This window comes from Arvicola amphibius, chromosome X (genome assembly GCF_903992535.2).
Source record: "Arvicola amphibius chromosome X, mArvAmp1.2, whole genome shotgun sequence".
In the NCBI taxonomy this organism is placed as follows: domain Eukaryota; kingdom Metazoa; phylum Chordata; class Mammalia; order Rodentia; family Cricetidae; genus Arvicola; species Arvicola amphibius.
In genome coordinates, this window is record NC_052065.1 from 68194936 (window position 1) to 68220727 (window position 25792).

A 25792-nucleotide genomic window follows, 5' to 3' on the forward strand; every position below is an offset into this window, starting at 1 on the left:
CCAGATTCGCACACAGCAGGGAAAGCCACTAGACCTTGCTTGGGCTTTTAAAACCTCAAAGCCCATCCCTAGTGACAGACTTCCTCCAAGAAGGTCACACCTACTCCAATGAAGCCACACCTCCTAATCCTTTCAAATAGTGCCCCTCACTATGCATTTAAATTTATGAACCTATGGGGGGCATTCTTACTCAAACCACCACAAAGGGTGTTTTTACTTGAATGATGATTTAGAGGACTATGAAAAATATATTTTGGATCTTGTTATTATTTTAATTAAAACATGATATCATTGGGCTGTAAAACCAATCCTGAGGACCCAGGTTCACTTCTTAGCACCTACATGGTGGCTTACAACCATCTGTAAGTCTGTCCAGAGAATTCAACCCTCTTTTCTGACCTCCTTAGGAGACTGGGAACACACATGGTGCAGATACATACATGCATGTAAACACTCTTACACACACACACACATATGCATGTATATAAAATCTTTGTGGGTTTTTTTTGTGTGTATGCTCATTTCCCTCTTTTGTCTCCTCTGTCTAACCCCTCATATTCATGGCTTCTTTAACTACTGTTTTTATATACACATGCACACACAAAAAATAAATATAAACATACAGCCTACAGAGTCAATTTATTGTTGATTTTTATGTGTGTATTTTTAGGACTGACCACTTGGTATTTGATAAAAAATTAGGAGGTTCATCCCTGAGAAATTTTAATTTTCCCTCTCTCTCCTTGTGGCTCTTCACTTAGGGGTAAGATTCTGAGAATTCCCCCATCCAGTTGAAATGTCAACTTGTGTTGGATTTGTTTAGGACTTATTTAAGAAGTAATACTGCTGAGATTTCATGGGTGTAGCCTTCCTGTCCTGTCTAGAAGTTATGATCTTACGGAAGAGTTCCATGTTTTCTGGCTGTTACTGTAAGTCTTTCAGCCCTCTCTTCAAGGATGTTCCCTGAGCCTTAGGTTTAATGTTCATGTTATAAATGTATTGATTGAAGCTGGGTACCACATGGCTTTCTGTAATGATCTCCATATACTGCAAAAAGAAGCTCCCTTGATTAGGAATGAGAGCTATGCTTATCTGTGAATATAATGATAAATAGAATGCAATTAGCAATTATACTAGTTTAAGAAAGTGGTAGAAGCAATTCACTAGTCACATGGGGCTTGTTGTTTTGTTTTTGAAACAAGGTCTTTGTATGTAGCCTTGGCTGGCCTGGAATACACTATGTGGATCAGACTGGTCTCAAACTCATAAAGATCTGCCTGTCTCTTCCTCCCTAATTCTGGAATTACAGATGTGTGCCACTTCACGCTACCCATCTTGTGTCATTTGAATGATAAGAGAAACTGTTAGGAATTTGCTGACAGTGACTTCTGTGTTGACAGCTGTTTACTGGTAGCATGAGCACTAGTAGGTCATATGATGTGATTTTGTTTACATTTTTGTCCTTCTGCTTTAACCTCCTGATGCTAGGTTTACAGATGGAGTTACTATACCTAGTCCATACATTTCCTTTTGCTTCCGTGGCCTGAGATTTTGGGTGATACCCAAGTACTCACTATCAAGGACAGTGCCCAGGACCTTTCTCCTGATGTTCTCTTTCAGGAGTGAGATGACTATTCTTGGTTGTCAACTTGACTGACTACAGCTAGAATTAACTGAAGCACAAATGGTTGGGTTTGTTGTAAGGGATTTTTTCTAATTAAGCAATATGAAGTGGGAAGACCCACATTTAATCCAGATCTTTTAGGTGGGAAGATCTACCTTTAACCTGAGCCAAGCCTTCTGGTGGCAGCCTATATAAAGGGCCTGGGAGAAGCTTGCTCTCTTTGTCTTCTTGCCCTCTCTCTGGCTGGCAAATTTGCTCCCTTACTGGCATTAGAGACTACTTCTTCAGGATTCTGGCATATACTGAGGACCAGCTGAAGACATCCAGCCTTATGTACTAAACAACTACTGGATTCTTGGACTTTCTGTTGGTAGACAGCCATTGGTGGACTACCTGGACCACAGCTAGTGGTCCAGATGGATAGTAGAGGAAAGTAGTTATAAAGACTAGCTAAGATCAGTTGCACAACATAAAAATAAATAATTCTTAAAAAATAAAAAAGAATGTCATTAAGGTTTTGTCATGGGTTATATTAAATCTTTGTATTGGGGGATGTTGTGCTGGTATTTAAAGTATTAATCATATGATTCAGATCCAGCAACATGACCTTTCTACATATTTGTGTATTTATTTTTTATGTGTTTATCAACTATTCATACCCCCTTCCTCCTTCCCACCTCTCTCTTTTGTACAATCTACCTGTGGCTGAGCTGTCCTGGGATTCACCCCAGCACAGGGTAGTTTTTGGACAATCTACCTGTGGCTGAGCTGTCCTGGAATTCACCCCAGCACAGGGTAGTTTTTGAACAATCTACCTGTGGCTGAGCTGTCCTGGGATTCACCCCAGCACAGGGTAGTTTTGTGTTTGCAGTCATCTTCTTGCTTCAACCTCGTAAATTCTGGGATCACATGTGTGAGCAAATATGACCAGAAGAATACTTTATTCTTGTTATAGCTCAATGTTCAAATCTTTCATTTACTTAATTAGATTCATTTCTAGGTATTTTTTCTTATTTTGATGGTATTTCTAATAGGAACTTTTTTCTTCTCCCCCATGACCTTTTTTTTTGTGTATAAGATGGTATCTGATTTTGTATGTTTTTTTTTTTTTTTGGTTTTTCGAGACAGGGTTTCTCTGCGGCTTTGGAGCCTGTCCTGGAACTAGCTCTTGTAGACCAGGCTGGTCTCGAACTCACAGAGATCCGCCTGCCTCTGCCTCCCGAGTGCTGGGATTAAAGGCGTGCGCCACCACCGCCCGGCTGTATGTTTTTTTTTTAAACTACAACTTTTCTGGACTCACTTCTTAGTTGCAAAATGTTTTGGTGGTTTGTCTGAGGCTTCAGTGTGTAAGACCATGTCATTTGCAAAAGGAGACAGATTTAATTCTTCCTTTCCAATTTGCATAACCCTTGTTCTTTTTGTTGTTTTTGTTGCTCTTGCATTTTTAGTACAATGTTGAATAGTATCATTGGAAAGAATAGGAACCCTTGCTTTGTACTGGCTCTTAATGAAAAAGCTCCGGTCTTTCCTCATTGTTTATAGTATTAACAACATTTATTCATAAATAGCTTTTATTATGTTGGACAATTTTTCTTCTATACTGAAATTGTTGAAAATCTCATTTTTTATTAAAATAAAAAGGGGAGTGCTCAGCCTAATAGTCTTTTTGATAAATAAAGGAATAAAACTCTCAGTAATTTCAGTAGAGAAAAGTTCTTCAACATAACAAAATCTATTCATAAAAACTCATAGCTAATTTTATAAACAATGAGAGCAGGGCCCAATCTCAAGACTAGCGGGGCAACACAAACTGAACTTCAAGGTTAAGAAAGAAAAAAGAATCTCAAAGTCTGGTAAGAAGGAATGGGAGGGTGGAAAGGCAAGGAGTTGAGGAGGTAAATATGGTCAAAATGCATTGTGTAAAATTACCAAAGAATTAATGCATTTCTTTAGCAGGCTTAGAATTTTTTTTAATGTGTTTTCATGTAATTTCTATCTTTCACAAAAATTTGATGAATCATGTTGATTTATTTGTTAAAGTTAAAACAGCTTTTCATGCCAGGGATAATTCTCACATGGCCACGATTATATAATCTTACTGGAGTTATCACAATTTTTTACATTGGCGTTCTCCAGAGAAATTGACACATAATTTTCTTTCTTTTAAAAATCTTTTAAAATTTATTCCTTGACAACTTTATGCATGTGTTACATATAATGTATTTTGATTTATTCACCTATCTATGACTTGCTCTTATCAGACTCTGCCTCACTATGGACTCCTTCCCAACACATCCCTCTTCTACTGTTTTGTCTTCATTCTTCATGGTCCATTAAGTGTAATTACGATTGCTTGCATAAGTAACTATTAGCACTGAAGGAAAATGACTCATCTTCTGCCAGCAGCCATTAGTGCAATTGCTTCTTAGGGATGGTGTCTCATGAGCTTGCTCTTGTGCAGGTCTTGTGCAGATAGTCATGACTACTTAGTTCATGAGAACAACAACCATGGTGTGTCCTGAAGTCAGCATTTCACAGCACTCCTTTCCATCCCCCTGCTTTTACATTCTATCTGCTCCCTCTTCTGAAATGTTCCCTGAGACATGGGATGGGTTGTGATATAACTATCTCATTTAGGGCAAAATACTTAGCAGTTACTTATTAGTAGCAATTTGGCCAATTAGTTATGAGTCTCTGCATTAACCCCTGTTCACTGCAAAAGAAGCTTCTTTGACAAAAGTTGAGTGAAGAACAATTTTTGGATAAAAACAAATATTTAGAAAGCATCTAAACAACATATTCATTTAGCAAAGCAAATAAACAAAAAACAGTTATGGATCTCCTAGGGACTTTGACTTCCTCAACTATGTAAATCTTTGACAAGATTTATAATACCAAGTGTAAATTCCTTCCTGTTAGGGCCTTAAATTCAACCAAAATGTCGTTGGTCACCCACCAACTATTAGTCATGCCACTATTGCAGGAATAAGTACGTATTGACTGGTATGCTTTGTAGAATCAGAGTATACATACTACTAGACAAACCCATTGATGCTCCAGCCCCCAACCCCCAACAGCTTACACAACACCTTGTGGCTCTATGGAAAACTAGCCAGCAGAGAGCCTCACAGTTCAGCACCACCTTGATTTCTCTAAGCCCTTGAAATCAAAGTGTAAGACCCAAGTCCCAGTCTCTGGCCTCCACCTTTGGAGGCCCCGTCCCTGTGCCCACCCAGCCTTGATCCCTCCCCGGGGGAGGGTCAAGACAGTCTGCCAAAATCTTGACCACTCCCCCAGTCTATTTAAACTGCTTCCCCGGAAAGTTCCCTCATGGTTCCCCCTTCATCAGAGAGCTCTTGTTAGGAAAATTCCTAACACAAAGTGTTCAAGCAACAATGTCTTACTGAAAGTGGTGGCAATAGCCTATGTTGTTTGGGGTAACCTCTGATATTCCCTGACTAACAACTCAAAGGGAGGTATCCCATGCCTAGAACTAGGATTTTTATTTTATAACCCACAGATTCTGAGAGCAGAATTATCCACACATATAAGAAGCCTTCATTTAAACTCCTCTTTGCATTTTTAATTTATATGTATATAAAATTATAATATACCTGTATATATATTTATAATTAGCTTACCAAGTAGTGGGTTTCTATAAAACCATTTTGTTATATCCTTGTTTAACTTCCCACCTTGCCCATATCTCCCTCATCTCTTGCCCCCTCTTGACATGTAATTTTTGTGTCATTTTCATCTGACTTTTATCAAGGTGTTGCTAATATCATAAAGTGCATTTGAAATAATTACTTCTGCTCTGTTTTTAAGTCTAAGAAACGTTTCTGTAAACGCTTCACTGAATGTTTGGTAGAATTCATCTGTGAATCCTCTGTTCCTGGCCTTTCCTTATTGAGAAAAATAATCATTGTTTCCACAATGTCTTTATTTACAATTGATCTACTCAGGCTTTTATAGTGGTATATTATTTGTGTATTAGTAAATAAAGCTTGCCTGAAGATGAGAGGGCAAAGCAGCCACACTAGTCAGCCATACAGGCCATGGAGTGGTGGCACGCACCTTTAATTCTAGGATTTGGGAGGCAGAGGCAGTCGGATCTCTGTGAATTCAAGGCCACCCTGAGCTACACAAAATCAATCCAGAAACAGATCCAGGTGGTGTGGCTCACACCTTTAACCCCTGTACCAGGGAGTCACATGCCTTTAATCCCAGCACTAGGGAGGAGGACACAGGAGTCATATGGCTGGGCGAAAAGAGGAATATAAAGGGGAAGAGACAGGGGCTCATTGAAGTGTGGAGTCTGAGGTTGGTGGAGAGCATTGCAGGATCCCCCCTTTGTTTGAGCCTTGATAGAAGTAAGATCTTTAGTGGCTTGGCTGCTTTGCTTTTCTGATCTTCAGCTTGAACCCCAATATCTGTCTCTGGGTTTTTATTATTCATGCAACAGGCTTTCTGCTTCTTCCAGACTCAGTTTAATTGTCATTTGTTTAGCTTTGGAAATTTATGTGTTTTGAAAGAAATCTAGGATAATAATTTGATTGGTTCTTAAATTTATTTTACTATATTTGGAGAACAACATACATGACTACTGTCTTTACATTGACACCATTTCCATCCCATACTCTTCCCCTTCCAGCTCCTCCCATGTCCCACACTCTCAACTTTATGACATCTTTTTTCAAGTGTTATTATTATATATGGATGTATAAATACAACCTGCAAAGTTCATTTAATGTTGTTCATATGTGTTTGGGGCCTGATCAATTAGGACTGAATATTCTATCAAGATACTCATCCCTACAGAAAACTGATTCTTCCTCTCTTAGGAGCCATCAATTTGTCTTTAAGTTCTTGATCGGTCAGTAGGGCCTTGTGATTTCCCCCATCCATGTTGGGAAAGTAACTGATATTGTCATCATGTAGATCTTGTTTTATTAATATAAATTTCCCTCACAGAACTGCTTATTTAAAAATTACTAAGCCAGGTGTGGTGGCCCACGATTTTATTACCAACTTGGGAGCCGGAAGCAGGCAGATCCCTGAGTTTAAGGCCAGCCTGTTCTACAGAGTGAGTTCTAGGACAGCCAGGGCTGTTAGACAAAGAAAACTGGTCTCAAAAATGAAACAAAACAAAAATAATAAAAGTAAATAGATAGAAATCACTAATTAGTTATAAAGACCATTATTGTTAAGTTGGTATATAAAGTAATGGGTTTTTGTTTTGTGGTATTTTGTTCTGTTTCTTTTGTCTTTTACTTGGCTATCTACCCCTTCATCACCTCACCCCCAGTTCTTTTCCTTCCTCCACATAGGTCCACATACTGCTTTCATGTTAGTTGTATTTTATTACCTTTTTACATATGGGTTGTCAATAAAAAGTGATGGGATCAAAGCTGTGCCTGTTCTAATGGGAGCTCACCAAATCCAGCGGGAAGGGGACTGAATGAGCATGCGATCAAACTGGACTCTCTGAATGTGGCTGAAAATGGGGGCTGACTGAGAAGCCATTGATAAAGGCACTGGGACGTGTTTCTACTGCATGTACTGGCTTTTTGGGACCCTAGTCTATTTGTCTATTTGGATGCAAAGCTTCCTAGGACTGGATGGGGGGTTTGGGCTTGGACTTCCCACAGGGCAGTGTTCCCTGCGCTCTCTTAAGGAGGGAGGGGGAAGGAGGAGGGGGAGGGGGGGAGCCAGAGGGGAATGGGAGGAAGGAAGGAAGTGTAAATTTTTTGAATGGAAAAATTAAAAACAAAACAAAACAAAAAAAAGATTACATGAATTCTTTTTTCTTAATTATTTTATTTTCTATGAATGGATATTTTACCTGCATGAATGTCTGTGTACCAGTGCATGCCTGTACCCACAGAGGTCAGAACAGGGCATCTGATTCCCTGGAACTTGAGCTACTGAAGTTTGTGAACCATGTCGGTGCTGGGAATTGAGCCCTGGTTCCCTGGGAGAGGAACTAGTGCTCTTATCCACTGAGTTCTCCAATTTCCATCCTGAATGCGTGAGAAGCTCATAATTCATGAGACTGACACTCTAGAATCAGAGAAAGGAATTTAAAGTTGATGTTTTTTTAACTCTTTGAGGGACAGCACCCAGATCCCTAATAAATACATGGAGACTTCTTACTTATGAATGCCCAGCCTTAGCTTGACTTTTTTCTAGCCAGCTTTTCTTAACTAAATTAGCCCATCTTTTGCCTCTGAGATTTTACCTTCCTCTAGTCTATATTCCTTTCCTTCTTATTCTGTGGCTTATTGTTTGGCAAGGTGGCTGGCCGCTGGTGTCCTCTCTCCTTTTCCTTTTTTTGCTCCTTGTTCTACGTAGGTCACAGTGGCCTTGGACCCACAGAGATTCTCCTGCCTCTGCCTCCTGGGTGTGCTGGAACTAAAGGTGTGCATCAGGCCCAGCTGGTGCAGTATTCTTACATTGGAGACATACATTCTATTTCTGCATATCATTTTGACATGCTAACAGCTGTCGATATTTAAATGCCCATGGCCAACCTTGACTGTCACTAAAGATTTGTGATATTCCAATGACAATATTCCTTCTGATTTGTTATCTGGATTGCTTCTAGAAAGAGAACCTTCACTTCATCTAGTGTTTGGCTGTACTGAGATACATTGGATTAAGGAAAGGCAGGATGCCAAATCTTATTTTTCTTTACCATTTTTCAAATTGGCTTGTATACTAGCAGCTTCCAATTTTGATCATTTGTACCTTTTTAACTTTTACTATGATCCACTTGATTGATATATTTTGATTCATGACTGTTATAGTCCTTATGAATGCTGAAATTGCCCTTCTCTGACATGTGGAGATTGTTTAATTTGGCTACTAAGTCCTTTTGAAATATTCCCTAGTAGTATAATTATAGCTTCCTTATTTTTGTTATGACAAAATGTTACAGGCTCATCTTGTACGTTTTCTGCCCTAGACCTTGATTTTCAAATAACAGTGTGTTATTTTAGAGAAAACTTTTTTTTCAAGCCCACAGTCTGGGTACGAGGAGTACTCCTTGTTCCTGTGTTGGCCATTATTTTTTAGGTATTTTCAGTGGACAGAGCTGTTTATCTATTTTAAAGTTCATACTGATACTTAAAATTCAAATCCCAGACTACAGGTTTTAAATTAACCTCTTTGATCTTGCATGTGTATCTGCTTCTTCAGTGTTGAAAACCATAATTCTTGGTTACCAGGAATGATAGAAATAAATATTTATTTGCATGAGTGGTTTCCTGAACTGACAGTTTATTTCTCTACTCTATTTTAAGAGTAATTGGTTTGTTGTTTATTTGTAGAATCAGGTTTATATATTAGGACTATTAAAACATTCTTGATAGTATAGGCTAAATTTTGTCCCTTTTTCCTTCTTATGGAACATTTTCAATACAAAATTTTAAATATATAATCCAATTTATCAATTGCTTTTTCCCTTCCTAATTCTGGATTTCAAGTCATAAGTAGAAAAATTGTTACTATTCCCAAATCATAATGTAATTAGCCTATATATCTCTTAGTAGATATATGATTTTAGTTTTGCATTTAAATATATGATACATGGATAGTTTATCTCATTGTACATTTTGAAGAATAGAGTCTTATTTTATTTACTATATATGACTTTTCTGTGATCCATTTGCCAGTTAAGGAACCTATCTGGGTGTGGTGGTTTAAAGCCGTAATTCCAGCACAGGAGAGGATCAGTTTAAATTCATACTCACTTACAATCTTAAGGCTAGCAGAGCCTCTGTGATACTCTGTCTAAGAAAACAAAAAGCCTATGGTTTCTATATTAAATTAAGTCAGCGCATGAATCAGAAGCTGCCTATGGCCCCTGGCCGTACCACTGTAATTCATGCCTAGAGAAGTGTACAGAACCTTATTACCTTCTTTTGGGTAAATGGCCAAACTTCACTTTATCCCTACAGGGCAGGCTGAATGAGAATGCATGTTACCACCTTTCAGAAATAGCCTATGATGACTGATAAAAATTGCTGACAAAATAAGCATTAGGAGATGTAACATAGAGGAATATTTTTCTTCCTAGTGTGCAACCACAAGTTCTGGGTATATATTGAGCTTATATGATTAACATAAAAACAATTATTGGTGGCCTGCTCTATTCCTGGTTTGCAGATGACTAATTCCCTGCTCATTTCTGTCATTGTAGAGTAATGTATCTCTACTTAAAATGAAACTATTCCTATCATGAGGGACTTACTATGAATTAAAATGCCTCCTGTCCAGAAATCATCACTTTGGGGGCTTGAGTATTTGTAGCTATAAACATCCTTCTTAGAATTACATTTGCGAGGCTGAGCTGTGGTGGCCTATACCTTTAATCCCAGTACTCAAAAGGCAGAGGCAGGTGGGTCTCTGTGAGTTCAAGGCCAGCCTGGTTTACGTAGTGAGTTCCAGGATAGCCAGGGCTACACAGTGAACCCTGTCTTGAAAAACCATTAAAAAAAGAATTACGTTTGCTATATTCTAAAGATTTTGGCAGGTCGTGTTTCAGGAACTTTTTCAATTCCCTTTCTGGTTTATTTTTTTTTCGGTGAGTAATTGTTCAAGAGTGTATTGTTCAATTGCCATGTGTTTTTGCGATTTTTCTTGATATTGACGTCTGGCTATATTACATTATGACCTGATAAAATAAAATAAACTATTTTGTACTTGTTAAGTATTGCTTTAGGATCTAAAATGTGGTATATTCTGGATAAAGTTTTGTAGGATGTTAAGAATCGATACTCTTCAGTTGTTGCATAGAAGACTAGGCTAAGTATCTTTCATTTGTGGTACAGTTTAGATCGTCAGTTCTTGATGAGTTTTGTTCAGATCCATTATCTATTGATTAGATTTTGATATTGAAACTGCACACTATCTGGCCTATCTGTCTATTTTTCCAATGCTGTATGTTTTAAGAAATTGGGTAGTTCTAGGTTTATTATTTACACATTTAATATTATTTAACTGGGATCCATTAATACAGTTCCTCGTGTTGTGGTGATGCCCAACCATAAAATTTATTTTTGCTGCTACTTCAGAACTGTCCTTTTGCTACTGTTATGAATTGCAATTTAAAAAGTTTTAGAGATAGAGGTTTGCCACAGTGGTCTCAATCCATGTGTCGAATCCGATGTTTTAAAAGAATTATATTGGCTCGAGTTTTCAATTTTTCATGCTACTGTGTTGCGATTTGTCCATCAGAATTGGACCCTTCTGAAATAGCTAGTAAACTGGTTGCCTTTGCTCAGATGAGCAGTCTAGTTTCCACACTCCTCCTCTCCACTAAAGTTTTTTTTTCTTTTCTTTTTTCAGGAGACAGAATTTATGCCTTTTCTCTGTCTCCTGAGACTACAAAGGTACTCAGAGGTGATTTTTCACCTAGTCCTTGGAAGCAGAAGATGTTTTTCCTGTAACCATGCATCTAATTGTAGACATAAGTCACAAAACAATCCCACACCAGTTTGGAATTATGATTAATAAAAGGATTATTTATTTAAGGGGAAAACTTACAGATCACTGTCCTAGACAATAGCCCTCTGCAACACCAGGAACAGAGTCTAGTAGCTGGAAGCAGAGCAGGAAGCAAGAGAGCAAGAGCAGGGCTAACGCTGCTTTTTAAAGCAAAAGAGGTCTTTAATCCATTTGGATTTGAGTTTTGTGCATGGTGATAGACACGGATCTACTTTCATTCTTCTACAGGTTGACATCCAGTTATGCCAGCACCATTTGTTGAAGATGCTTTCTTTCTTCCATTGTGTGCTTTTAGCTCCTTTATCAAAAATCAGGTGTTCATAGATTTGTGGGTTAAGATCTGGGTCTTCTATTCGATTCCATTGGTCGACTTCTCTATTTTTATGCCAATACCAAGCTGTTTTCAATACTGTAGCTCTGTAATAGAGTTTGAAGTCAGGGATGGTAATGCCTCCAGAAGTTCCTTTATTGTATAAGATTGTTTTGGCTATCCTGGGTTTCTTGTTCTTCCATATAAAGGTGATTATTGTCCTCTCAAGATCTGTGAAGAATTTTGATGGGATCTTTAAGGGGATTAGATTGCCTTTGGTAGTATTGCCATTTTTACTATGTTGATCCTCCCAATCCAAGAGCAAGGGAGATCCTTCCATTTTCTGGTGTCCTCTTCAATTTCTTTCTTCAAAGACTTAAAGTTCTTGTCAAATAGGCCTTTCACTTCCTTGGTTAGAGTTACCCCAAGATATTTTATGCTATTTGTGGCTATCGTGAATGGTGACGCTTCTCTGATTTCTTTCTCTGCTTCCTTATCCTTTGTATATAGGAGGGCGACTGATTTTTTGGAGTTGATCTTGTATCCTGCCACGCTACTAAAGGAGTTTATCAGCTGTAGGAGTTCTTTGGTGGAGTTTTTCGGGTCGCTTATGTACACTATCATATCATCAGCAAATAATGAAAGTTTAACTTCTTCCTTTCCAATTCGAATCCCCTTGATCCCCTTGTTTTGTCTTATTGCTATTGCTAGAACTTCAAGTACTATATTGAAGAGATAAGGAGAGAGTGGACACCCTTGTCGCGTTCCTGAATTTAGTGGGATGGCCTTGAGTTTCTCTCCATTTAATTTGATGTTAGCTGTCGGCTTGCTGTAAATAGCCTTTATTATATTTAGGAATGACCCCTGTATCTCTAATCTCTCCAAGACCTTTATCATAAAGGGGTGCTGAATTTTGTCAAATGCTTTTTCTGCATCTAATGAGATGATCATATGGTTTTCATGCACAAAACTCAAGTCCAAATGGATTAAAGACCTCAATATCAATCTGAACACACTGAACCTGTTAGAGGAGAAAGTGGGAAGTACTCTGCAACATTTGGGCACAGGAGACTGCTTCCTACATATAGCCCCAGCAGCACAGACATTAAGGGCAACATTGAATAAATGGGACCTCCTGAAGCTGAGCAGCTTCTGTAAAGCAAAGGACACTGTCACTAAGACAAAAAGGCAGCCTACTGACTGGGAGAAGATCTTCACCAACCCCGCAACAGACAAAGGCCTGATCTCCAAAATATATAAGGAACTCAAGAGACTAGACTTTAAAATGCTAATTAACCCAATTAAAAAATGGGGCACTGAACTGAACAGAGAATTCTCAACAGAAGAAGTCCGAATGGCCAAAAGACACTTAAGGTCATGCTCAACCTCCTTAGCAATCAGGGAAATGCAAATCAAAACAATGCTGAGATACCATCTTACACCTGTCAGAATGGCTAAAATCAAAAACACCAATGATAGCCTTTGCTAGAGAGGATGTGGAGTAAGGGGTACACTCATCCATTGCTGGTGGGAATGCAAACTTGTGCAACCACTTTGGAAAGCAGTGTGGAGGTTTCTCAGGAAATTTGGGATCAACCTACCCCAGGACCCAGCAATCCCACTATTGGGAATTTACCCAAGAGATGCCCAATCATATTACAAAAGCATTTGTTCAACTATGTTTATAGCAGCATTATTTGTAATAGCCAGAACCTGGAAACAACCTAGATGCCCTTCAGTGGAAGAATGGATGAAGAAAGTGTGGAATATATACATATTAGAGTACTACTCGGCGCTAAAAAACAATGACATCTTGAATTTTGCATGCAAATGGAGGGAAATAGAAAACACCATCCTGAGCGAGGTAACCCAGGCCCAAAAAGAGGAACATGGGATGTACTCACTCATAATTGGTTTCTAGCCATAAATAAAGGACATCGAGCCTATAATTCGTAAAAAATCCTAGAGAAGCTATATAAGAAGGTGAACCCAAAGAAAAACATATAGTTATCCTCCTGGTTATTGGAAGTAGACAAGATTGCCGGACAAAAAATGGGAACATGGGGGTGGGGTGGGATGGGGGGATGGGGGGATGGGGAGAGAAAAGGGTGAAGTGGAGGATGGGAAGAGCTTGGGGAAATAGGATGGTTGGGGTATAGGAAGGGTGGATATGGGAATAAGGAACTATATATCTTAGTTAAGGGAGCCATTCTAGGGTTGGCAGAGACTTGACTCTAGAGGGGTTCCCAGGTGTCCCGGAAGACGACCCCAGCTAGTTCCTAGGGCAACTGAGGAGAGGGTGCCAGAAATGTCCAGATCCTATTATCATACTCATGAATATCTTGCATATCACCATAGAACCTTCACCTGGCATTGGATGGAGAAAATGACAGAGCCCCACATAGGAGCACCAGACTGAGCTCTCAAGGTCCTGATGAGGAGCAAAAGGAGGGAGATCATGAGCAAGGAAGCCAGGACCGCGAGGAGTGCTTTTACCCATTGAGACGGTGGAACAGAGCTAACGGGAGACCACCAAGTCCAGTCGGAATGGGACTGATGCAACAGGGGACCAAACCGGACTCTCTGAATGTGGCTGACGGTGGAGGAGGACTGAGAAACCAAGGACAATGGCAATGAACATGAACCCTACAGCATGGACGGGCTCACTGTGAGCCTTGTCAGTTTGGTTGCTCACCTTCCTGGACTTAGGGGAAGCTGGGAGGACCTTGGACTTAACATAGTGAAGGGAACCCTGATGGCTCTTTGTCTTTGGAGAGGGGTGGAGTGGGGGTATGGGTGGAAGGGAGGGGAGGGAAGGGGGAGTAGATGGAAATCTTGAATAAAAAAATGAGAAAAAAAAAAGAATGAATAAATTAGAGATTGATCAATAAAAAAAAGAGTAAAGTTCAACATCTACAAACATTTTTAAAAACTAATTTGGGAAATCAAGGATTCCAGAGTATTCTGTAGACTGGAACAAAAATATTCAACATTATAAATGAACAATATCACCTTGCTGAAATATATGAGGAAAACCAAAAACTAAGGAAGCCATTAAAGGAAAATAATTAATATATGCCAAAGAGACACAAAAACCAACATAAACAGTTACCAATGGCCAAAGCAGAAAGACTCTGAGTAACAAAACAAAGAAAACATCATTACATTATAATCCTCTGTGTAGTGAAAAATAACACAGCCACTCACTTATGAGCACAGTTTGACATTTTTAAGAAGCCAAATATGTTCTTAACAAAGGATCCAGCAGTAGTATTTCTATGTATTTTCTCAAATTAGTTAAGAATTTCTGACCACAAAAACCTCCTCCATTGTATATTTGTAAAACTCATTCATAATTGGCAAAGCTGGGAAACAACCGAAGTTTCCTTCAGTGGGTGAATGGATAAATAAATGTGGTACAGCAGGCAATGTTATCTACTGAATTATTTCACTATTATTATTATTATTTTATTTATATTTATTATTATATTTTTGAATAATAATAAAAATTGAGAAAAATGATAAAAACAAAAAAAAAAAAGCAAAAGAGACCATGCCCAAGTGGGCTGATATCTTAAAGGCTATTGGCTGAAGGAGTGGAAGGAGCTCCCACAGCATCTAATGATTTGGTTTAAATATGTAGAGACTCTGGAGAGTGCTGTATGTCCCAAATCCACTAGTTACAAGCTCAATGTGTGTGTGTGTGTGTGGTCTTTTTAAAAAACTATTGTGATATTATTGCTTATAATAATAATATATATCATTATTATTTAATGTATTTACATTTTAAAATGTTATTTTCTGTTTTGAATCCTTTGTTCTCATCAGATACTAGAATTGTTATCAGCTCCTTTTTGTTGGTGTTATTTTATTTCCATTTAGGTGCTATAGCTTTTTTGAGTCCTCTTCCTTGCTTTCTCTTCTTTTCTGTATCCTGACATTATTTTAGCTATGGTAATATTACAATGACTAAAATACCATACTTCACTGATATTTTTCTCTTAAAAATACCTTTTTGTTATGCTTCATTTTTATAGTTTCTACAACTGTATAATTGTTTCAGTTCATTTTCCCTACCTGAAGTAAAGATTGAAAACACTATCCAGGATATTCCCTGGGAAATTTTGGAATCATTTAATATCTTTCTTTTGTCTAGTGCCCCAAATATTAGTATAATTGTGTTATATTTTAAATTATCTTTTAGTTTGGTTCAACTATTAAATCTAATCATTGTTGCATTATTTTATCCTATCATGGAAATTCTCTAGGTAAATATTTTTGTAGGTTGATGATTATGAAATCTTAGGGATGCTTTGGTTGATTTTGTTCACTCTAAAGATCTGCTTTGGAAAAGTTATATTTTATCACTATTGAGTCTCTGAGTTCATAAACATAGCATAGGTATCCATTTGTTTAGGCCTTCTTATGATTATTTTGAAATTGTATAGTTTTTAATATGCATATTGTCCACATGTTTTTGAAAATTTTTTATTTAAGCAGTTTAATTTGGGATGACTCCACACTACCACTGTGTTTAGTGGAAGGCCCGAAAGTCTAACTTCTATATTATAAAGTAGTCTCAAAAAAACAAACCATTGGTGCTAGATTAATAATTGGTGATTGCTAATGCTGAGCATGGGAGGAGAGTTTGACTACAAATGGTAGTTTTTTAAAACTAACAAAAGCATGAAAATTTTGGGTAGTTATGGGACTGTTCTATTTTTTATTTATGGTTGTGGATACTCATAAAACTCAGTGAGGATATTTAGCTTAGTGATAGAGTAGTTGCCTAGAATGTAAGAGGCCCTGAATTAAATTTCAATCTCCTTATCAAAATATGTTCATATAACTATAAACTAAAATAAAACATTTTCTGTATGTATCAAAACAGAACAAAGGAAACAAATAAAAATCACGTGAATATTGATTTGATATAACAGACAATGAATGCAATTACGTTAAGACTACAAATTCTCTCTTCCATTCCATGGAGAAAGGTTTTAATATTCACTTTAGTTATCAAGACCTCTGCTTGTACTGTTCTAGGCTGCTACCAAACATGTGCATAAATGGGGTAATCTTTAGTCATTGGAAAATGTACACACAGTATGTATTGACTTTGTCTTCTAATATCTCCAATCTGTGTGGAATTCTTTTCCTCTTCCCATGTAGTAGCTTTTTAGTTTTAGTGGCCTGAGTTTGACTGTGTATTTTACAGATGGGGCTCCTGATTTGGTTCAAAGTAATGGAAACGCGGAAGAGAAATAAATAATTTATTCTGTAGGCATTCTTTCTATACTTTGGTGTCTACAACATGACTAATTTCCTCTCATTGTCTTTCTGTGGATGGTCTTAGTTGCTCTGAATTTTTACATATAATTAGCAGAAGTGGCTTTATTTGTGCTTTTGAATGTTTTCATGTTGTTGATTTTTATCTATTACATACGCATGGAATTTGGTACATGTTTTTCTATGTCAAATATTTTTTCTCTAAACTGCAGTAGGTTAACAAAATTGTAATAGTGTTTGGAACATCAAGACATTTCTCCAAGTAGATGGTATGCCATTTTAATGCAGTTATTTATTGCACAGTGATGTTTGCTCAGCAAATGAGTATGTATACAACAGTAGTTATAAGATTATATCACCTAATAATATCATAACTATCATAATCTCTGAAAATTACTATAACAAAAATAGATTCTTCTTCCTATCTTCTCTTTTTAAAAATAGATATTTTCATGCAATATATTTGGATTATGGTTCCCCACCCCCGACTCCTCCCAGATCCTCTTCACCTCCTCACCATCCCCCAATCCATACCATTCTCTTTTCTCATTAGAAAATAAGCAGGCATCTAAAAAATAATGAAATGAAATAAAAACAAACAAATCAAAATAATACAAAACTAACAAGAAAAAAAACAAGAAAAAGCACAAGAAACACATAAAGACACTGAGACGTACACCCGCACACAGAGGAAACCCATTTTAGAGAAAGCAGGAAACATAATATAAACGCAAAAGATCTGTAATGTTAAAAAAAATTACCAAAGCATTGTGAGGAAAAAAAAAACAAGTCCAAAAGCACTTTGACATGTTTTATCTTGACCTTCTTGGGCTGGGCTTGAGGTCTGCCCTTCTGTGTGGATTGTACATCCAGTGAGACTCCACTAGAGAAAACCAACTCTTCATTTGCAAGTGGTTACCAAGTGGAGGTAGCTTCTGCGTTAGGGATGCAGGTTGTACCTACTTCCCCTCCCCATCTCACTTAGATCTGTGCATACTGCCACAGTGTCTGTGAGCACACATGTGTGTAAGCCCTGTTGTGTCAGGAAGGCCTTGATTCCTTGGTGTCTTTCATCCCCACAGGCTGTTACAATCTTTCTGCCTCCTCTACCACAGTGTTCCCTGAGCCCTGAGGGAAGAGGTTTGTTGAAGACGTCCCATTTAGGACTCTCTGTACAATGTCCAGTTGTGGGTCTCTGTGTTTATTCCAATCTGCTGCGGCAGAAAGCTTCTCTGATGATGGCTGAGCAAGGCACTGATCTATGAGAGTAGAAGAGTGTTGATAGGAGGCTTTTTGCTGCATTCCTTTAACAGAAGAGTAATATTTGGGTTTCCCCCAGGTTTATGGCCTATTGTCTCAGGTGTTTCTATTGCTAGGAAGAGACACTATGACCATGACAACTCTTATAAAGAAAACCTTTAATTGGGAGTGGCTTGCTTACAGTTTCAGAGCTTCAGGCCATTATCATCATGATGGGGAATAAGCAGAAGTGGGGTTAGGGCTGAGAGTGCCAGCTCTTGCAGGCAACAGGAAATCGACTGACACACTGAGCAGTATTCTGAGGATAGGAAGCCTCAAAGCTCGCCCCCACAGTAACACACTTCCTCCAACAAGGCCATACCCACTCTAACAAAGCCACGCCTCCTAATAGCGCTACTCCCCTTGAGATTATGGGAGCCAATTGCATTCAAACTACCACTCCTATCAAGTCTCAGGTTCTTAGCCACATGGGCAGTGAAGGGCATGGGTTACATTTCATGGAGTGGGCCTTAATTCCAGTCGGATAGTTGTTGGTTACTCCCACAAGCTTTGTGCCACTATTGTACCTGGTCACCACTGTAGATTGGAGTATTTGCAGCTGGGTTGGTGTTTTTCTTTCTCCTCTGGTAGCATGCAGAGTGCCTTCCAATACAACAAAGGTAGGCTAATGACTTCTCTGTGTTCAGTGAGTTGTGTAGGTATTGTTTCAGAAATAAGGCCTCATCAGTTTTTGAAGAACAAAGAATATAGTAAGGGTCTGAAGGGAGGAGGATGTCCCTAGGAAGGGAAAATAAAATATATAGTTATGGAGGGATAAGGGGAGGAAAGTGGAGGAATGGGAGGGAATATGGAGTAAGACAGCTTGAACTAAGGGCCACTTGAGAGCTCAAGGAAACTTAATACAGTAGCTTCTTAAAATACATATGAAAGAAATATAAAAGGACTCACCACATAGCAGGGGAGATAAAGTACTAACTAGACATCTCTTGCCACCTCCAGTGCCCAGAATGGGTTAGAATTGAGTTTTGGCCACCGGGCAGTGGTGGCGCACGCTTTTAATCCCAGCACTCGGGAGGCAGAGACAGGTGGATTTCTGTGAGTTCAAGGACAGCCTGGTCTACAAGAGCTAGTTCCAGGACAGGCTCCAAAGCTACAGAAAAAGCCTGTCTCAAAAAAATGGCTTATATTTCATAAACCACTTATCTAAAAGAAACCTGATAGACCCCAGAATTGAGTTTTGGCCAAAGATACTCCATGGAAGCCCCCCCTCAAAACCCAGGCTATTGCCAAGGCTATAAGTTGCTCTCCCTACCTACTCTTTCAGGATATAATGACTTCTGATTTTCTTTGAAAATTCAAAATATGAATAAAAACAATTTTATCTTTGCCTTATGTTTCTCAAAATGATTTTGTACTTTTTTCCTGATATTGAACTCTAATTTTTTTATTAATTTGTTTTTTCCCTGAATTCTGTTGTATCATATTTTGAGTAGTCATTCTTACTTGTGATATTTCATATTATCCATTGTTTCCTTCACTTAGCTTATTTTGAAGTATTAATTTTTATGTTTTGTGGTGAGATTCTAGAGTAATTTTTGTTCTATGAAACAGGCTATCCTCACTTCCTCCTTCCCTGCCTTTGTTTTTTGGGTTTTTTGTTTGTTTGTTTGTTTGCTTGCTTGTTTGTTTTAGAAACAGAGTGAGACCCTGCTCTGGAATGCACTGTACAGCCCAGGCTGGCCTTAAGGTTTTCCTTATGCTTCCTCCCTCTGAGACTCCAGCCACATCCCACTGTACTTGTCTTTCTTTTGCAGTTTTGTACAGAATTCTATCACATTATTTTTCTTTTAATGATTTAAAAAGTCTTTAGTTTTCTGAGTAAGAATGGGTCAGAGGAGATTTTATAGTTATGTTTGTGGAGTACCTTATTTTTTTTCTCTCAGAGTGATGGGTTTGTTTATTTATTTTTTGAGACAGGGTTTCTCTATATAACAGTACTGGATTTCCTGGAACTCACTTAGTAGACCAGGCTTGCCTCGAACTCACAGAGGTCTGCCTGCCTCGGCCTCCTAAGTGCTGGGATTAAAGGTGTGCACTACCACTGGCCTGGTAGAGTGATGTTTTTTAAAGATGGCATTGTCTATGAGGCCTCCTGCTTCTGTTCCCTAACTAGACTTTTGTGTGTAGTTTTCTGATTCTTCATGAATTTGAAGATTCTAGCATTCTTTTGAAAATCTGCTCAATTTGGGGATTTTGCTTAATATCAGGCATTGTTCCAGAAGGGAATTTCAGATGCTTACTTTCAAAAGGTCATAAGACACAGAATGTTCCACCCCTTCAAACTTTTTTGGATTCCTTTACTATTTGCACATTGGAATCATTTCCATTCTCAACTGCTACTCTCAAAATAATCTAATAATATTTCCAGTGAATAAATGTAAGCTCTGTGGGGGTGTTCAAGTTTTGATGAGTATTATGTGTTTTAGAGATTTTCTCCTCATAGATAATGATACCCTATGCATCTGTATACCTCTTATTGATTTAGTGGTTTTGTCCACAACTACTTGGGATTAGTTAGGTACTTGTTCTAAGTATTGTTTCACGTCTTTTATGTGATTTAATCTGGTTACATTCCTAATCAGTCTGGTGTTTTATGGAATCTTTATGTGTGTGTTCCTTGGGATTAAATACATAGCCTTGCATGTGCTAGGAAAACACTATTACTGAGTGGTTTTCTCAAGCAAGATTGTATCTTGCTTTGAGGTGCACTCTGACATTTTCACTATGTGGTTGCCCTCAAAGTTCCAATGTTTCTGCCTCAGTCTCCCATGTCCTAGAATAACAAGGATGTGTCAGCGTACCTCATCATTTTAAAGTATAATTCAAATCAACAGCTATGGTGCCTCCATTGTGGTCATCCTTCTTTGAATTATCAGGGCTTTCTGAAATCTTTTAGAGTCCCATAATTCTTTCAAGGTTGTCTTCTCTGTTCTATAAATAATTTCATTAAGGTTTTGATACACATAGTAATGAATCTTCATAATTCTTTAGGTAATATAGATATTTTCGCAATTTTAATTCTTCATGATCAAAAGAAACCTGGGGAGGAGAGGGATTATTTTGATTATATTTCCATATGGCAGTTCATCATCAAAAGTAGTTCAGGAAGAAATTTGGAGGCAGAAACTGATACAGAGGCCACGAAAGACTGCTACTTACTGGCTTGCTTCCCCCTGGCTTTCTCGGACTGCTTTCCTATAGAGACCAGATGGGATGGACCCTCCCACATCAATCACTAATTAACAAAATACCCGACAGGCTTGTTTACAACCCTATCTTATGGAGGCATTTTCTCAACTAGGGTTCCCTCCTCTCAGATGAATCAAGCATATGTCATGTTAACATAAAACTAGCCAGCCAATTAGAACTGGAGGTTCTCTTTTTAAATTCAGTGTGTATAATTTGTACAATAATCTGTTTTCACCTCCTCGCCAATTCTGCTGGTTGCATCTATCATCAAATAGTATCCTTCCTACTGCCATGTCTTTTTGTAATCTACAGAGAACACATATTTACTACTTCTAATCAGCAACTCTTTGTGTGTCTTCTTATGCTTTAAACCCCTCTGGAAGAACAAAGTTTGGGGACATTCACCTCTTTAATATTGTTTTGTTTAACAGCTGGTCAGTGAAAGCGGCTTGAGACCACAGCCCATTAGAACAGCTTTGTTTTCCTGTTCATGGGTACAAGATAATAGAAAAACAACACTCCCTCCACTGGAGTTTCTCCAAACAGACTACTTCATTGTATCCCCAGGATCATGACCACACTGGGTTCCACTTCTTCCTACCCTATCCAACACTTAAGAAGTGCTTCCCTTACACCCACACTTGATTCTCTGAGTGTGTATACATGTATTATTTAATAAACACAAACTTTGTTTCGTACTGCCTTATCTTAACATTCATTCCCCCCTACAGCAAAGTCTGGATCACAGCGACACGTGAATAGAGACCCCTAAGGGGAATTTCTGAGGCTACAGAACCAACTGCTTTGGGCTTCATTTTGCACTGACAGAGGTAATGTTCCCCAGCAACAAGCGCACCAAACTCTCCCTACTCAAGAAGTCTTAATATGTGCTCGTGTGTTCACACACGCATGCATAAGTTTCTCCTTCTTCCACGTTTCTCTCTAACTGTGGTTTTACTTTTCATTTAGGCAGTGACTAATTATGCTGAATGCCTTTTAGTTTACAGATACAGTCATTTGAGTATCTTGTTTGGGAAATGTCTATCTGGCCTTGACCCACATTTAATTTGTATTATGTGCTATTTTGTTGTTTATGTAACTTTCAGCTTTTGTCATATGTATAATTTGCAAATGTTTCCCCCATTCTGGGAGGCGGTTTTCTACTTTATTGACACTCTTTTGAAGCAGAAAGGTTTTACTCTTCTTCCCCCTTATGTTTGCATGCTTTAGGTGTAATAAACGGAATTTGTTCCCTGGTCCAAAGTCAGTAATATTTAGCACTGTGCTGTTACTCATACAGCTTTGTCATTCCAGCCCTTAAATGTCTATGTTTGACTTGTTTCTATGTAGGTCATGTGGTGAACGTTCATTTCAGCTTTTGCTATGTTTCTATGAAGCTGTCCCCACCCCCCTGTTTGACTGGTCATGGGATTTGAATGTTTTTTTAATAAATTCTTTGAGATTTTTTTCATACAATATATTTTTATCATTTCTACCCATCTCCTCACAGATCCATCCCTGTTCCATACCCTCGTTTCTGCAGTAGATGGTGATTGGCACAGAGACCCCTATTAGTCAAAGTGCAGAGCATGAAGCTTTCAGAATGTTCATACCTAAATAGGATACGTCTCTATCAGACCCCTCTCTATCCCACCCCTAAGGCTCGGGAATTGTTGCTAAAGAGAGGGTGGTAAGAGTGGCAGAGCCAGAGGTGGTAAATAACTGTAAGGAAACAATTTTTCTAGATACAGCAGGTCCCCTGTTCCTATTTTGTCATGGTGATTGTGATAACATGCACAAGACCTGCGAGCTAAAGTGTCTGTAGGTGTAAGTGGCTGATTTTCAAACTGTGCATCTTAGAGCATTCAAAAATGCAACCAAATAAGTGCTGTTTCTGAACTAAGACTTTAATTAGTAATGGGGAAGGAGGCATGTTTGGAGACTAGCAATTCACATGTTGTATGAATGTAATTATAAGTAGGATTTTTTAAGCCTGAAAGTAATTACTAATGATGAATTACATACACATATTTCATTCTATCTATAGGCAAACAATTGGAAAATAGTTCTATTCTAAAAATCAATCTGGGCATTCCAGTAGTTCATTTACTGTTTCCTGATCTGCATCCTGCTATAAAACTCTATTCTTCTGTTCTGTGATGTTTTTGTCTAGAGATGTATGCTGATTATTGCAGCTGAATTGTTTATCTCCTCTTTAATTTCACGTCTTTCTGTTGCAATGCCTCTCACAAGGAGCGTGTGGAATTCTACAGGCATTTCTGCCTTCCTTCTAATTTCTCTTCCTTTACTTGTATCCTTACTTTTCATTTACTTTTAAATTTCTTTATTTTTTAATTAATGTATTCCTTGACAATTTTGCACACTGTGTAATACATTATGATCATGCTCAGTCCCCCTTCTAGCCTCCTCCTTCCCCACCAGCCCTGTACTCTAGCCTCCCACTCCTATCCCCATTTAAACCTTGCTACTTCCAGTATTACCACCCTCGACTTTCTCTTCTCATTCTCTTTTTCCCCTGTGTCTTTCCTTTGTTGTTCTTCATGTGTATTATTTATAGGGAGCGAACCCACTCATTATTCCTTACTGAGAAGGGAAAGACTTAACTTTCTCATAAAGTTAGCATACATACTTTTTTCAGGGAAATAGTGTATAATATCTAGCATTTTGTTATTCTTGAGTATTCTGTCCTACTTGATTTCAAATGGTTACAGATGCAATAACTTCCCACCTGCAAGCTTATCCCAAAACAACTAAACTTAGTATCACGTTTCGCGTGGTCCTTTTTCGACCCTGAGATTGTGCTCTCTTGTACAAATGTGTCTTTTAGAGCCATTCTCAATAATCTGTCCTGATCTTCCTTGCCAGCTATGATGACTTATTTATATTATTGGTAATTGTGCCTGAGTCACTGCCTTGATACTTTGCCTTGTACTCCAGTCTTCTATCCACTTTTCAATTTTTTTTGGGGGGGGGGGTCTTATGACTAAACCCCATGTCAAAACATATCCCTTCGTTTCATTATGAGTAATTGCATCTTCTCCATTATATAAGGCCTGTTTTATCTGCAATGTTCCAATCCTTGGATGAAAAAGTAGTTCGACTGAGCTGAACTGAATACTGCCTTCCTAGCTGAACTGAATACTGCCTTCCTGGCGTTTAAAACCGGAAGAGATGACAGAGGAACTGAAACAGCTTCGGTCTGTGCTCTTGCAGCGTCGGCCCCATTATAGCTCCTGTTCCAGGTGCATTCCTGCTTCTACAGGTGTGTCTTCCTAGCCGGCCAAGGCTTTGTCTCACTTTCTGTCCTTTGTCTGTCCATGTCACTGCAACTTTAAAATCTACGCCTCTCTGCCTCCTCCCTATTCCAGAAACAACCCAGTGTCTCAGAACATTTTAGCATCCTTTTCCTTCTAGTACCTATCAGGAGATAGTTTTCTATGACTGAAAGGAAATTTTTCTTGAACAAAAGCAAAACAAAAGAAAAAAATTCTTTAAGGCAAATGGAGAGATGGTGTTCTAAATGAGTGAGCTCAAAGAAGGGCCTGAGGGTGGACTCATGAGGAGAAGCAAGGTTAAATTAAAACTGGAGCCTGGCCCAGGAAGGGAGGTACCACTAAAATGAGCAGGTATGTAGTTGAGAAATGGAAGTGAGGGAGAAGCAGAGCGCTCACGGCCCGTGGAGAGCAGCAGAACTGAAGATGCCTCAGCAATGAGGAATAGGCTGATATGGGTGGCTGGTGCTACCACCTGGGGCCATATGATGTCCAGGCCTGGGTTGCTGAGGGCCGTGTCTGGATCTGTGGCCCTACCATAGCTGGGATCTGTGTGGATGTCCATGACCCATGTAACCACAGAAAAGCATACAGATACGTGTGGTCTGGGCCCACAGCTGAGGCCATGTTGAAGTCTGCGGGCCAGGCCGCCAGTGGGGACATACTAATCTGAGTGCCCTGCACTGCCATGGTGACAGCCAGGCTGAAGCTGCAGCCAAGGTCCATGTCTGGGTCCATGGTGGTCTGTGTTGATGTCCGTGGCACATGTTGTCACCAAAAGCAGTGCAGTCTGGGTTGCTGACTGAGGCCGTGTTCAAGGGACACACAGCCACTGGGTCCACACCCAGCTGGGCTGCCACCCAGGGACATGGTGACATCCGGGCCCAAGCTGCAGCTGAGGGCCATGTCTGGGTTCATGGCCCTACCACTGTGGTGATGTGTCTGGCCCACGTTATTACCAGGGTCCATGGGATAGCTAGCCCCTTCCCAGCAGCCTCAGCAGGAGAGCTCCCTGCCCCCAGAACTGGCCCCGGTGGCATGGGCACAGGAATGCTGACCCTGGGAAAACTACTGACCTCTCATTGACAGGAGAGTGGGCCCTGCATGAGAAAAAGCTGATCCCATCCCTCACCATGAGTGAGGGAGAGCTGTCCCTGACTCTCACCTCAGGCGGGCAGTCCCAATGGAGGCCTGGACCGATCAACTCAGTTACCACCTCCGCCCACATCTAGGGCTGTGAGTTGGCCCACTCCAACA

The 25792-nt window shown here is 39.1% G+C and overlaps 1 long non-coding RNA gene across 1 annotated transcript in view; it reads left to right on the forward strand.

Moving 5' to 3' along the window:
* LOC119805386 overlaps positions 1–25792 on the forward strand; it is an 81020-nt gene that overhangs the window by 33684 nt on the left and 21544 nt on the right. Inside the window, exons 2-3 of the long non-coding RNA XR_005283903.1 lie at positions 21974–22072; positions 24315–24525. This is a non-coding gene — a long non-coding RNA (uncharacterized LOC119805386). The remainder of the gene's footprint in view (positions 1–21973; positions 22073–24314; positions 24526–25792) is intronic.